Here is a 16868-nt window from a genome sequence, read left to right as displayed (position 1 = left end):
CTACTTGGAGGTATGGCTACATGTGATCCTTCTGCCCACCTGGCTTGAAATTTCCCCTACTGGAGGTCTCTGCATGAGTGGATGCCTCCACTCTGTCTCCTCTCGGCTTCCCTAGTTGTGGCTACTCCACAATCTCCTGAAGTTGTTTTACCAATTGTGGCTCCTCCACAATTGTCTGAGACTTCTTCTGGCATTGCATGTTGAGAGGTAATATACTCTCCCTCTCAACCACCAAGTCTCCAGCAGTTTCTTTACTGCTCAATGCGTTGCATGCATCTTGAACCTCAAGAGCATACAGGTTCTTGACCCATGAACCGATCTGCCTCACCTATCTAGTGATGATGTGTCTAAAGAAAAACTTTCCCTTACTGAAGACTACATCATAGCCTCTGTCTTCCAGCATCGCGATTAACACCAAGTTTCTCTTCAGTCCTGGTACATACTTGACATTGGTCAAGGTAAGGTGAGCTCCATGCTCCTTCTGAAAAATAACAATGCCTACACCTGAGACACTATACTTTTCATCATTACCCATCACTATGAGTATCTGGAGATCTTTCTCCTCCAAAGTACTAAACAAAATCTTGTCATGGTCATGTGGAAAGAAGCTCCACTGTAAAAAAACCAACCACATCCCACCATGGATGAAACCATGCATGTGAAGAGTGTGAAATCCAACTCGAACTATGAAGCAAGTGCCTCACCTTCAGATCCTTCCCCAGATCCCTTCTTGGATTTCCTCTGTGGACAATTTGTAGCAAAATGGCCCACCACATGACAACGAAAGCATCGCACTTTCGATTTGTCAAACTTCTTCCCACCATGGGAAGAACTGGATTTGAAATGAGAAACCTTCTCCTTCCCCTTCTTCGCCTTACTCGCTAAGGCACAATTTTCTTCATCCTCCATGGATGAAGAACCATCTCTGGTGCTTCTTCTTATCTCCTCCTACATCAAATCCGACCAAAGTCGTTCCCAATCTAGCAGTTTCTCTCTTCCATTAACCAAGTCCTAGTAGCTATGCCAGCTCTTAGGAAGACCGAGCAATGCAAGACTCACCATGTCATCATCAGCTATCACGATCCCTACACTTCCAAGCTCATTCCTACATGTGGTGAGCTTGTTCAAATACGTCTAGATTGTGTCGCCCTTTTCACACTTGATCTTTCAAAGCTTGTCTTTCAGTGCCAGCTTCCTCTGATCACTGCTATTCTGATATAGATCTTTCAATGTTTTCCACATTGAAAATGGTGTCTCTTTCCCATGGAGACTCGAGACTATGTGATCTCGAACTCCCTCCAGAAGGATTCTCCTTGCTCTAGCCACACATTTCTTCCATTCAGCCAATTCAGTAGCACCAGTCGGCTTGGGGACTTCTTGATCAATGAAGTCCTTTAGACCATTATCCTCTAGTACTACCTCCATGCGATCCTTCCAGGCTATATAATTCGAACTTCCATCAAGGGCATATTCGAGTCTCAAACAATAGAATGCCATAGGTGAAATAGAGATGTGATAAGAACTCGATTTCTATATTCATGAATCACAAACTTCAACTTCTCCCTTCTTTTATAATTTTCTTCCTTGATCACCTGTGCTCTGATACCTTGATCTACTTCTACAAACAATTTAGCGGAAGCTTAATCGAACATGAGCAACATCAATAAGAACACATATAACTGATAAGAAGGAACCAATCACACATAACTCATAAGATATAACCCGAGGAAAGCCTCAGCCTAAAATCCCAACTCTGTATTATCATACAAGTGAAAATATAGCTAGTATTATAAAAAGAATTAGCTCAAAAGTTATCTTGCTCTCTCTACAATAGCTCTGCTACTCATAGACAGTCAAAGGCCTCTATCTAACCTCTAGTATACCTTCCAAGCCTCCTATTTTTTTGTGCAATTTTGATTGGGGTCCAGTGTAGCCACTTGTGTGAATTGGCCTCTTCACACACTCACTAACCTCTGATCCAACTACGCAGTCTTGAAGGAGATAAATCCTCATCATGGATGAGCTTCCTTTATAGGAAAAATATTCATCCAACTGATAGTACATTGTTCCTTCTCTGAAAGCAACTGGGTCTCTTTCTGAACTGACATTCATGAGTGATTCATGAGAGAATCTTAAGTTATCTGAAGTGTAGCAGTTATATGCAAGCATGCATTAACTAACTGAATTCACATTAATTTAAACAAACTGTTTAAATCAATCTAACTGGACTTGACTCAGTTAACTGAGCCAACTAATTAATTCTCAATATAGAACTCATCCTTATCTCTTTAACTGATGGATAAATTACTCAATTAATAGATAAACTGTTGCATGTCCTCACATAGACTTCATGTTTTATTTTTCACAACTAATTAACTCATGGAGAATTAATCAAGTTATTTTCAAACAACTGTTAAGTTCAAATTCAAATTTTACTTCCTATTTTAGTCTAGGGACCGACTAAAAATAAGAATCCATCCCAAACTGCTAAAATAGAATGCTATTTTTAGCACTTCCATTTTTCATTCCCTGTTGCTCAATCCAACACTGGTACCCAAACTGATATTTATAGTAGTGCTATTTTTAGCACTTCTATTTTTAGCATTTCTTGTTGCCATTTTCAACAAAAAAATTGTGGGTAGGACTATAAAATACATCTAGTGGAGGAATTTCCTCAATTCTCAAAATAATTTCTGAAGTGGGGGTGGCAGGAATGAGCTCAACATCCTGAGTGCCTACAATTTTCTCTACTGTTGTTTCTTGAGTTGACTTGTGTTGTGCTTGCTTAGGAGTCTGTATATCAGATGTTTGTTCATATGTGTGAAGCTTCTTGTTGAAATGTTCCCATTCCTTTTCCAAATCAATAACAAGGGTTTTTCTAACTGAGTGGATGTAGGGTGAACTTATCCCTATTTCTTTGTTGTGGTTTGCTCAGCTGTTTCCTCTATAGTTCTAGCTGTGTCCTTTTCAGACTCTTTATTTTTATTGCCTCCTCCATTTTGAGACTAGTGCTCCGAGTTCTCTTACTCGTGAGTAGATATTTCTTGGGTTTCTTTTTTGGAATTCTCTTTGGAGCTATCCTCCAAGCTTACACTGGGAGTTGGCTCCCTTATTGGTTCAATCTGTAGTAGGTCCAATGGGACCTTCAATAATCTCCTCTTTCTGTACACATGGAAAGCTTCAACATCATCTGGGGCAAAAAGTAGTGATGCCATATGCGTCACTTCTGAAAATGTTTCTTTTTGTAGGAAGAGGTCATCGAAGGCGTCCTCCTCATGGGTGAATGGTTTTACTTTCACCATAGTAGTGAAGTCCTTAGCAGTGCCATTTGGGTCATACTGCCTTCCCAAGATTGTAGCTAATTTCAAAGACTTCATGATCTCTGCTTCTTTGCATGCATGTCCAAAATCATGTAGCGCAAACGCACCACATTGCAATGGAAATGTAGGCCAAATGGCCTTCTTCTGCTCTTTCAATCCTTTGCTCAACCCACCATCCCCTGCCGTTTGGTAGGCTATCTCCCTGGCCATTAACTTGTCAGGGACATAGTATGGGAGAACATGCGGTGAAGAAATGCTCCCAAATACTCTGATATAGGTAAATGTTTCCTCCCCAAACCATCTAGCTACAAGCAAGATATCCACTTCAACTTCTTTTGAAAACCTAGGGGTGGTTGTGTTGTAGACTTGTTTATGGATGGGTAGCATAAGTCCTTGACAAATGTTATAAAAATGGGTGTGAAACTGAGACTCCCACAAAATCTTATTCTACCTATGGATAGGAAGTGGGTCATAAACGGTCCACTTCCATCCCATAATGGGAAATTTGGAACTAAAACAGATTGTGTCTATTACAAAAACGCTCATGAAGAATGGGGGATAAACCCTTAAAGAGGGACTTATATTTCTCCTATATTCCATAATGGCCTTTTCCAAATTATCAGACAAAATTTAAGCCCAATTCGTTATTGTTGCGTTCATAGTTGCATCTATTAATGGAAACCATTCTAGGGAAAATTTGGTGCTATCAGGTTTACCAACACAGCTGCTGCAAAACTATAAGGGGGAGACATAGATGTCGTAGAATACATACTCGTCTTATCTCGTTTCAGCTTGCCTTCGCTTACTCTCTAGACCTGCATGCCATCTGTTGGTTCTTCATTCTCCTTAGAAAATTGCTAGAGGAAGTGTTTATTGTAGAGCTTTTGTGGCTCTAGTAAATGGTACATTAGCCATAGGATGTCTGCTAAACAATATACCATAACCTCTTGCATGTAATTTTTGAATTCTCTATCTGAGACATCCACCACATCAATTATCCACTTGGCCATATCAGTGTATGGGATTATCTTCGGTCTTGTGGCTATGTGGTGTAGGAATGAGCATGCTATCTCGAAGTAGGAAGCGTTAGAGGAAACATGAGCATCGGTTGTGGCCTTTGCTCCAAAATGCCTTAGCTTTTCCTCTTCTAACAAATCATACATGGCCTTCCAAGTTGAAGTTCCTCTATCTCTGCTACATGTAGTATCAGAGAAAAGAGGGATCATTTCTGACTTTTAGAAATCGCTGCCTTTCCCCTCTTTTCCCTTGCTTCTACCGAGTCTTCCTATGGACTTTTCCTGAAATGGAGCAAAGTAGAAGATATTAGATAGACGCAAGCGAGAATGAAAATGAGGAAGAATGACATAGATAACCTTGAAAATGTGACAAGAAAGGAGTTTTAATTAAACGCAGATGAAAATATATCGTATCACGTCGAGCCGCTTTTCAACATAAATGCCATTAACCCATACTAAATATCCACTAATGGTTCCTTATCGCTACCTTTATTGCTCATTAATGTTTTGCATCATAAAACGAGAAGGAAAAATTTTAAGGTGGTGAGCTTTAGTTTGTGAGAATGTCGATTTTGTGATTGTGATGCAATATCGCAAATCGCATTATCGCATAATTGATTGTGCACTTTCTTAGAGTTCCTTAGGTTCCTGTGGGATGTGAGATGTGGGATAAGTAGTGTGTTCTTTAAAGCGTAGCTTGTTTGATGGAATTTTTACCTTATAAAGAGTTTTTTGTTGTGCGGCGGACTTAAGTGCTACTTTATGAAATATGCTTTAATCGGGACCAGGCTTTTATCGCATTTTGAAACATCGCACAGTTCATAAGATTTCAGACCTTTCTTAAGTGTTTTCGACGCAATGCAATAAGGTTGGTCATCTCATCGCAATATCACATTTCTCATGTTTCAACATGCTTCATGAGAGTGCACTCTTTGTGAATGACGATATGCGATAAAGGATTTTTCTTTAATAGGAAACACCTTAGGCCTTAGTTTTAAATGAAAAATCCTAATGATATTTAGGTTAAGCGCGGTGATTCCTTTTGATCGCTTTTCATGAGTTTTTCTTGTTAACAAGGCTCTTGACACACTTGGTCTAGCGGTATGTGAAAAGGCGAGTATTTGCTAGCTTTCAAAGGGTTTTGGCTTGATATCTTGCTTTATTCCAAAAATTTAAAAGAAAGTGTCTAAATGCTAAATTTGTTTTTTGGAAGGATTTTATCAAGGGTCCCTATTTATTAATAGAATATTAGCTATTATATTAATAAATGGGGGGGTTGTTGAATAGCACAACAATTGGTGATTCACTAGAAGAACCAATTATCTCTGATTGTTTTTTGAAATTTCTAAAAACTTCCAAAATAAAGGTAGTTCAGAAAAATAAAAATACATGAAATATGAGATAAGTAACATTTCTCTGAATAAAAAAAATAATAATAATAAATATTAAAAAAAAATCTACTAAATTGTCATCCATTTGATTATCCTCTTCAATATGAAAATTGCTTTGTCTACATCAGCCATTACTTGGTTTTAAAGATAAAAACAGGGGACTCTCGCAAATTAGCTTTTAGATGTACTAGGTTGTCATAGGTAGAGCCTCTACTTCCGGCAGGCATCCATAGCCTCGACAGGGTTACCTTTTAACCATAAATGATATAGTGTCCCATCTAGTTAAGAGTGTGTTTTTTAAAGATAAATTCAGATTCATATACTTCCTTGCTTTCTCATTCTTTTCTTAACAATTCCTTCTTCTTAAAATTTCCATTTTTCTTCTTAAAGGTCATTGTCTTGGTTTTTTGGCCAAAATTAACAATGCCATTCACTGGTTGTAACTCTAACTGAACAAGCTAGCTCGTGATGAGACACCTTGCGTTTTGATAATCATAATCTCAAGCCATTACCCTGCTTTGTTATGTAGTATTGGTAATGTCAGCTTGTTACTTCCCAAGCTTGGTATGTAAGGAAAATTTACATTTCCTTACATAATCGTGTGCATCTTTGAATAAGGTTGGCCAATAATAGTCAGCATGAAGGATTTTATGTGCGGTTGTGTCCCCTCCAAAATGTCCACCATGTTGTTGGGAAAAGTATCCAATACGGAATGCCCCTATCCCACTCTAAGTGGTGATAGTGCCTTAGCAACAAAAAAGGAAAGCTATCTGAGTATTCTTCTTTATGAAATGCGAATAGGGAAAGAAGGATGTAACTAACCGGTGTCTTCCGCTAGTTTGTCGATCCAATCTCTCTCTCTCTTTCGTTTGCTTCCCGTTGCCTACTCTTTCACTGGTCCAGCTTCACACAGTTCCTGCAAGATCACAAGAGAGGAAAACTACACGAAAGATATAGATTCACATTCACAACTAGTTTAGGACCAGATGTAAACTAAATATGCAAATATAACAAAACATCATTGAAATACAAGCATATAGGAGAAACTCAAGCAGCTTTATTGATATGATAAACAAGGTTCAAGAGGAGATACAACCAAGTGAGTCCCGATCCGGCATCTACCTCCCAGCAAAAGAATCCCTTCCTCTCCTCCAACAAAGCATAAATCACCCAATCTACTAATCTCAATCTCAAACCAACAGCAATTCTCTGCAAAGTACAAAATTCCAGCCTCCTGAACCTCTGGGTGAGAGATCCATATATAGATGTGAGCAGAGAGGATGAGTCAGCTCATGTTTTGACTTGTGGCTTCTCTCTGTTAGTTCTTGCTTCCACTTGGAGGTTGAGAACCTCTTACTCATCACTTGGTCGAATTCATTGAGGCAAGTGTCATTGAGGAAGATTCTGGAAGCTTCCAGGGTCTTTACACCTCGTTGAATGAACTTGCCATTTGTCAATTCCCGCTCAGCACACCCTGGTAGTGCTTCTACCTGCGTTGCAGTGCACCTAGCCAGTGCAGACTTTGCATTTCAGCGCAGACAGCTAGTGGAGCTATTGAATTGATCCTGATTTGACCATTTTTGAGTGGTTTTTGGTGGAGAACTTCTAGGAGAAGCTGTCATTGGTTGACCTTGTTCCTTTAGCGGTAGGAACAACTCATTTAGGGACTTTGGATCCCTTGGATTATTGACATTTCATGCTCAATGCGTAAGGCACAAAAATGTCTATAACACACCAGCTGGTCCATCATGGAGTTCTAGCGAAACCTTTTCTGCCTCAGATTATTCAAGACATCTAAGAAAAACATAATCATAATTTATTCTAAACAACACATTATTAATGATTTGATATTGTCTAGATTTTAACCTCAAAGCCCTTTTTCTTTTGTAACTTAGTTGCGTAGGGGCATATCCATTTTTCAAATAAAAAATGATATCATCATATTTGGATTTAGTGTCATTGAGGCTTACCTCATATACTCGTATATCAACACTTGAATCTTGTAGTGCTGGTAAGTTGGATGCTCCTACTAATTTTCAGCAAAAACCTTGACTTTTTATAATTTTCGCTGGTTTAATCTCAATGTCATATTCTTTCAGTGTTGTTACCCAATTTTCACTTTTCTCACCTACATCTCTTTGTATTAACATATTTCTCACTCTTGAGAATGAGACTACTACCTTGGTGTGGGTTTTATGGAGAAAGGGCTTGAAATTCTTTATTTTTTTGAAAATAGAAAAAGCTTGTTTTTCAACATCTGAGTAGTTTAATTCAGCCCCCCAGAAATTGGAGCTAAAGAAATAAATCGGTGCTTTGGCTTTATCATCATTAACCTGTGTTAATATAGCTACATATGATTTCTCGGAAGCAAAGGTATATAAAATGAAATGATTAGAAAAATTTGGGGTTGCTAGTGAGGAAGCATTCAAGGTTGCTTATTTAATCATATTAAAGGCTTCATGCCAAGTATGTCCCCATTTAAAAAGATAATTTTTCTTAATCATAGATTTGAGAGGTAAAAAAATTCATGAAAAATCAGGGACAAATATTTTGACAAAATTTATCTGACCTAGGAAATATTGCATGGCTTTCTTGTTATGAGGTAAAGGGATTCCAAAAATTTCTCTTATCCTATCAGGATCAATGTGAATCCCTTCTTTGGATACAATAAATCCAAGGAGCTTTCCTTCACTCAGAGAAAAGAAAGATTTCTTGGGATTGAGAGAAACTCCATACCTCTAACAATGCTCAAAGATTTGTTTTAGATCCTTTAAATGATTACCATGACTTTTTTAGTACACAGTTATATCATCTAAATAGATTACCACTGATTTATTAACCAAGCCTTTGAAAGCTATGTCCATGGCTCTCTGAAATGTGGCACCAACATTGATTAACCCAAATGGCATCTTTTGATAGGCATAGGTGCCCCATTTGGTTCGAAAGGTAGTCTTTAGTCGGTCATCTGGATGTACTAGAATATGATTATAACTTGAGAATCCATCTAGAAAAGACATTAGTTCTAAGCCTGCAACTGATTGCAGTATCTGTTCCATAGGAGGTAATGGGAAATTGTCCTTCTAACAAGCTTTGTTAAGATTGCAAAAGTCTATACATATTCGAATATCACCATTACTTTTTCTGATAGGAACAAGGTTGGAAACCCACCTTGAGTGCCTGACAGGAAATATAATTTTGGCTTTCAGTAGCTTATTCAATTCAGATTTGATCTGATTTTCTAAATTCGGATGGATTTTTCATACCTTTTGTTGCACGAGTTTTTCATCAGATATCATGGATATGGTATGTTTAAATATAGAAGTGCCATATCTCTTAAGGTCTTCATAGTTCCAAGCAAAGACATTCTTGTATTTCTTCACCAAATGAATGAAGGTTGATTTTTCATCAGGTGTAAGACCATGTCCTAGATTGATATTCTGAGTTTTAAGGTCAGTTCCAAGATTAACTAATTCAAATCTCAAAGTTGAACTTTGGAGTTTTGAATTATTGGGATTTTTGAATCTGTCATTGAGATCATATACGTCCTCCACCTTAACCACAGAATTAGGTATGGAATTCATAGTTGTTTCTTGCTTAAGCTAGGAATCAAGTTGATATTCATCTATTATTTGGTCATCATAAGAGAATTTAGATGTTAAAAAACTTATGATATCTGGATCATTATTAAAGACTCGCCAATTGGTGATATTTTCAGGAATAGAAGGCCTAAAAATCAATTCAATAGAAAAGTGATCAGGGCTATAATATTCTGGTGGAATGAGCTTGGATGCAACATTAGCCAAAATTTCGGCACTTGCATTTTGAAGTCTTCGGTTAGGGGAAATATTAAACAATGTAAAGTGAGAAGTGAGGCCTTGGACTAATGATTGATAATGTTTCAAATGTCCAAACAAACAGTGTATAGTATTTCTTACCTGTTTTATCACAAGTTCTGAATCTCCAAACAGTTGACGGTGTTTGATATTAAGGCCGATAGCCTTATACATCCCTTGAACCAATGCTTGATATTCGATAGTGTTATTTGTGCATTCGAATTCAAGCCTACATGCTAGCATAGTTTTTCCTCCTTTTGGGATAGCTAATATGCATCCTACTCTCAATCCATTGTTAGATTTGGATCCATCAAAAAATAATTTCCAAAATAATGAGCTAACTATAGGTTTATATAAAAAATTTATAAACTTAGAAGTATCTGTTTCAGAAAAAATTTCAAATTGCGATATAATAAAATTTTCCAAGAAGGGTGAAGTACTTACATTAAAATTTCCCAGAAATGATTCAACTGAGTAGTTTCTGATGATATTGCTTCTATATACAACAGGATCATTTTTTTCCTCTAGGTCTGTAATGATATACTTTTGATTTTTTTTGCAATCAACCCTTATATGATTTGGCTTGCCATTATAGGGAAGCCACATGTGGGACCAGTCAGTTCCAAAATGGCCATGAAGCTTTTCTGACCAGTCTCTACTAAGGATTAAACAGTAGAACTCAGGGATATCAGCCATAAGAATGTTAATGACTTGACACACTTTAGGGTTTGATGAGAGTCTGATAGTGACTTGATTGAGCTCTCCTATAACTTTGACTTGGGATTGGTCTAACTGCATAATGCACACAACAGATTTTTGGGACTCAACATTCAATTTCGCACAAACTCTTTGTGGAAGAATGTTAGATGAAGCTTTAGAATCAAGTAAACAATTGTGTATATTCTTGTTCAAAATTTCAAAAGTCAAAAGGAATGGAGGAGTATGGGATTTGGATCTTCCTCCTATTAGAGCAATATCTGTAGGACCAATCCTATCTAATGAGGTATTAGGAGGTCTTCCCATTTCTTGGGCAGATTGCAAGATTACAGGAGCGGGAAGCGAAGAAGTAGGGACTACTTTTAGATATTTGAGCAATAGCTTTTGTTGATGTTTCAACTTGCTAAGCTCGTGAAAGGTAATGTTCACCCTAGTCTTTTTCATATCTTCCACTATGTTGTATTCCATTTCATTAGAGACTAATAGGGTTTTAGCTGAAGGTGAAGAATTTGTTTGAGAAGGAGTGGTTTGAGTGGATTTAGATGAAGATTTCTTACCTATTGTTTTGTCTTTGGGAGTTGGAGTTGATACCTTTTGCTTTGAATTTGTTTGTGGAAAATCAACAGGGCTTCTACTCCTGGTTGCAACAAGTAGTGCTTCTTGTGCTTCTTCATTGGGAAGGATAAAATCCCACATTCCTTGTAACTCGACTACTTCTTCATCATCTATTTTCTCTTCAGCTGTTGAGACTTCATCTTCCTCCACATTCGATTCAATATTTGATATGGTACTTGTTGGGCATGGACTCCCCCCACAACATGTTTTGGGGCTCAAAGCCCAAGTTTTGAGTCGTTATTGTTGTAAAGACTCCGCGAATTGTGGGCGCGGAGTGAAAATTATATGTCAGAGTCATAGGGTTTTCCACCCTAGAGCAAGGCTCTAAGTTGTAACGAAAGCAATGAAGAGGAGTGGACGGAATAAGAGCTCAAAGTGTAGAGCAAGAGTCTAAGTATCTTGGGTCATAATAGTAGGAAGAGGCTCTGCAGCTGAGTGCGCAGAGGCCTAGTAGAGTCTGCAGCTAAGAGCGCGGACACCTGCAGCTGAGTGTGCAGGGTAGAGTTGAGTCTGTAAAAGAAGGAAGAAAATAATAAAGAGAATTTTTATTTGAATTCTATGTATCTATTCTTAAGTTATTACATGTTTGATATCATTGGCAATTATCCTGTTTTATTTACTGCACGCACTTGTTTTATTACTGCACACACTTATATGAATTGTGAATATTGTTAAGTATAACTAAAAGCATACAAATAAGTTAATTTAATCAACTAATATAGGGCTACAAGTAGGGACTTGGGTAATAACATTGTTCAACCCCCAAGTAGGGTTGCGCGAAGGCAACATCTCAGGCTGTGAGGTATGAGTAAGCATGCATAGCAACATGTGCACAGGGTCGAACCGCGGGCCACTTGAAACCATCAGAAATATCCAGGGTGTCGAAACCTGGTTCTAACACACTCCCATACTACTTCGAGTGAGACCTCAGTCCGCGCTCCGCGGACTGTTGCCGAAAGGGCCAGTAGTACTGGGATTTGTTTGGCTAAATCACCTCTGAACCTAGGTCAGGCCCCAATAAGCCAACAAATGGTTCTGTTTCCGGGACCAGGATCTGCATAAGGGATGTTTGATGTTGTGTCACTGGAATCCAACAAAGAAAGAAATTGAAGCGTGGTTGGACAGAAAAATTCATGAGTTCGCGGCACTTGAAAACAGGAATCTGTGACTATCAAAGGAACAGTGGTTAGAGCACTACTTATACATGGAAATCCATGAAATTTTCTTTGCATCCTTCCCCTTTGAGTTGTACGAGTGGATCATGAATCTAGCAGACAATCAAGGAAGGTGTAGGCTCGACCAACCTATTGTGTAGACTCCAAAATTGGTGTGCAGACTAGAAGCGTTAGAAGATAAGATTGCACGTGGTATGGACCATTGGCTCAATCAAATTATTGGAGGATTTATCACTGAGTTCGTGGTAGATACGACTGTCAGCTACAGTGAGGCGGAACGTCGCTTCCTCAAGGGACCACGAGGTAAGTACGTTAAATCATTGAACACTTGGATCAAAATGCTATTATGTGAAAAGCGAGTTATGCAAATAAATTGATGTTTTGGACTACACGAAGCAGGAGGATCTACAGAAATGAAGGTATTGTAGAGATAGAAAATAGCTCCTTGATTTCGCCACAACAGGAAAGTGAGGAAGAGCTCGTGAAAATTTCTCTAAGAAGGGTGATTAGTCTAATAAGGCAACGAATTTCACTCATAGCACCCCCATCTACACCACCACCAATTTCACCATCGTCACCCCCTCTCCACCCACACCACCTCTGCCACCACCACAGTTTAATGTGGCAACTGAAATAAAACTACCGGTATTTAGAGGAGTAGGGAATGAAGATCCGGACCAATTTTGGTTTGTAGTAAAGGCTGTATGGGAAGCGCAAGGGGTTACAGATGACAACATAAATAACACAACATTGGTAAGCGTGTTGTAGGATCACGTAATGACGTGGTACATTAAGCACTCTAATGATAATCTAAATGCAGGGATCGCAGAAATCCAAGTTGCGCTGAATAAGGATTTTAGCATGCCAAAATCAGAGACGCAGTCGATTATCGGGTTGATGGAGATCGCGTTGCTTCTAGGCAAGACTCCCTCGGAATTGGATCAGAGACTGAAAGGAATGATTTTGGAAGCCAACATGAACTTGACGAATGTGCAGCACTGTGCATGGTTTGTAGCTTCACTAACTCCGCATCTAAGGACAACGTTGTCATAGCAGAAGTTATCCACCCAGGCCAAAGCATTGGAGATTGCAATGGGACTACACGAGACCCCTATACAAGATCCTAGCTTGGGAGTTCAACAAATCCATGCACAATTGCAAAATTTGTGTCTGGAAATGCAGAGTTTGAAACAGGATAGGATAACTCGGCCAGAGGTGCGCGAGGAGGTATGGTGCATAAAATGCAAAGGACATCGGCATGACAAGGACCATTGTCTAGTTTTCGCGAATTACTTGGCGGGAGGAGGGTTGATGCCATTAAGACCAAAGGAACAAGTAGGACCAAGCGCGATGCCTACATTATGGTGTGTGATTTGTCAGATAGGAGGAAAACACACTACATATAACTGTCATCTATTACAGAAGTATACGCAAACATCCCAACAATTATTCTGTAATTTCTGCAAGTTGGTAGTTCATGATGATCACACTTGTAGAAGTTACGAGCTGATGATGGATTAGTCTCCTGCCTATAGAGTGCAAACCGAAACATGAGCCCTACATCCAAATGTAGGGATGGCGCGCACTGGATTTCAGGGGCACGACTTAGGTCAAGGTGGAATGGGACCAAGAAGGGGTTGCAAACAACTAATTTGTTACAATTACAGAGGGCCAGGGCACTATGCCCACGATTATACGAATTTGATGAGAGCATCATGTTTATACTATACCCAATTTTATCATGAGATGGAGGACTTACCTACACTAATATCGAGGTTGCACGATAAAGGAATACTCTAGCCTCCCCCAACTCAGAACCTACAACGGATGAGGTATGAGCTGCGTGAAGAGGACCCAAATATAAACATAGTGCTTCGAAGTGGTATCACAACCAGAGATGACAAAGGTAAGTAGCCTAAAGAAAGTACGTGGGTTCGCAAGGCTCCTACAAAGGAACTAGAATTTGATTTGGAGTGCACAAAGGAAACATTCATGGAAGCTAAGAAGAGCTTCACGGAGGCCTCCACTTCAAGTAGTAGGGATCAACTAGAACCAGAGATGGATCCTTCAATGCTCACTACCTTTCTGAAGACATGTATGAAGCTGTTGCGCAATAGCAAGGTTGTGAAAGGGCTGTAGGAACTTATCACTAGGTTGGCCGGGTCAGGAGATCCACACGTAGTACTAAAGCTTGGGAAACATACATCATGAACAGGAAGGGAAATGAGATTGAATGCACAAATCGGTGAGTATGAAATGGATCAAGTAATTCTGGATCTAGGATCGGACACGAATGTACTGCCAAAATAGACATGGTAGTGCATGGGTAATCCTGTGTTACAATGGTCTCCTATTCAATTACGAATGGCAAACCAACAGAAGATTCTACCCATGGGAAGATTGCAGGGGGTAACGGTGGATGTTGAAGGTGTGAGCGCGCTTGCGGATTTCGAAGTGATAGATATTGTTGATGATAACAATACTTATCCCACGCTACTGGGCATAGACTGGGTCACTAATATGAATAGATTCATAAACCTAAAGAAGTGCAAAATGATTTTCGAGAGAAAGTCACTACGCGTAGTAGTACCGCTAGATCCTGTCGAAGGAGCACAATACACAGAACCGGTGCACGAAAATGATAGTGATGATGATCTCAATTATATCTATAAGATAACCACGTGAGAGCAAGATTGGGTGAATCCAACAGAAATTGGGAGAATTTCATGGAAGTGCGACAACTCCTGCACTTCAGATTCAGACGAAGAAGTAGAACGATGGCAGAACCAGTTACACGATTTAACCACGCTAAATCACAACATGATGATAAGGTCATTACACTGTGTAGAAATAGAGGCAAGGGATCTACCCATGTAACATGGATTGACATCAGTGGATGAATTACTAAAAAACTTTGAAAGCAAAGTGCCAGAACAATAGCGGTTCGATGCTCTGAAATGGGCACTGCACTCTATGCCAACAAGATGGTGGGGTACGCACCAGCAGAGTTTCGAGGACTGGTGCAAATGTAGAAAAATGATGCACCTATGATTTCACAAACCATAGGCATGGCTAACAGAAAAATATGATGGAAGCGATGATCCGCGTGCACACCTTGTGAAATGGACCAAGGTCTACAAGGAAGAGCCACAACCTGAATGGGTGCATTTGTTCTATCATACCCTAGACGTCATACTCATGAACTGGTATACTGAGACAGAGCTCTGCGATGGTACGAATGAATGGGATATCTTGCATGAAGGATTTCTGTTAACATTCACGTTTGAATATCGATGGTGGGATACTGTTGATGATGTGCTACAAGCAATAAAAGCAGCTAATTTCAAAATACCTCAGGATCCAATGGAAGTGCTTCAGCCGAAATGGGCAACACAGCTGAGCTGTGTGCTGGAATGTTACAATGTAAATGTTGAGGAGGATGATGAGGACCCATGGAATATTAACATTCCAAAGATACAAGGATGTCACAAGGTGTGAGGACCATTGATTGAGGATCCCGACATCACCGCGCTGCTAAAAACAAAGAAAGTAAACATTGGGACAGAGGAGGAACCAAAGTATACCACGCTTGGAGACTATTGGGATGATGCCATGGTGGATAAGGTCATGGAGCTACTTCGTGAATATCAAGACTTATCTCCAACCAAAATTACGGATTTAAAAGGGATCATTGGTGATTTAGGAATGATGAAGATCACCCTAAAACCCGATGCGAAGCCAGTCAAGCAAAGGCCTTACCACTTGAATCCCAAGTACAAGGAAAAGGTCCGCATAGAGTTAGACAAAATGCTTGCCGCAGGAATTATTGAGCCAGTGGAAGAATCCGACTGGGTGAGTCCTATGGTAGTACAGGAGAAAAAGCAGAAGGGAAAAATAAGAATATGCATGGACCTCAGGAAGCTGAATGATGCTTGTGTACACGATCCATTCCCGACACCGTTCATAGATGAGGTATTGGAAAATGTTGGCAGACAAGAAGCATACTCATTCATGGATGGGTTCTCGGGGTATCACCAGATCAAGATCATGCCAGAAGATAGGAGCAAAACAACCTTCGCAACAGAATGGGGATGCTTTCAATACACCGTCATGCCATTTGGATTGAAGAATGCGCCAGCCATTTTTTCACACATCGTTGTTGCCGCGTTCAAAGAATACATCCACAAGTTCCTAGAGGTCTATCTGGATGACTGGACAGTCTTTGGATTGGTTAAGCACCACATAGCAAGCTTACGCTTGATGTTGGATACTTGCCGACGACACCAGATTGCGCTGAACCTTAAGAAGTGCACATTTTTGGTTCCCTTTGGGAACCTGTTGGGACATGTGGTCTACAAACAAGGGCTAATGGTGGACCTTGTGAAGATTTCTGTTATTCTAAATTTGGAAGCACCGCGAAGTGTTAAACAGGTGTGCACTACCTTGGGACATATAGGGTACTATAGGAAGTTCATCAAAAACTATGCCCAAATAACAGTGACGATGGAAAAGATATTGAAAAAGGATGTTAAATTTTGCTGGAATGACAATTACATGAAGAGTTTGGATGTCATAAAGGGGAAATTGGCCTTCGCTCCAATCTTGGTCTTCCCAAAATGGGATGTGGAGTTTCATGTACATGTTGATGTGTCGTGTATTGTGCTGGGAGAAGTACTCACACAGGAGGGCACGGAGGGCGTGGATCACCCTACCATTTTTGCAAGTCGAAGATTGTCTAAATCTGAGAAGAACCATTCCATCACTGAGCACGAAGGGTTGGCAATGGTGTATGAGCTCCAAA

This window comes from Pinus tabuliformis, chromosome 2_1, assembly GCF_031772625.1.
Source record: "Pinus tabuliformis cultivar Carrire ecotype Pingquan chromosome 2_1, CPIR1, whole genome shotgun sequence".
In the NCBI taxonomy this organism is placed as follows: domain Eukaryota; kingdom Viridiplantae; phylum Streptophyta; class Pinopsida; order Pinales; family Pinaceae; genus Pinus; species Pinus tabuliformis.
Note: the sequence above shows the minus strand (reverse complement) of the source record.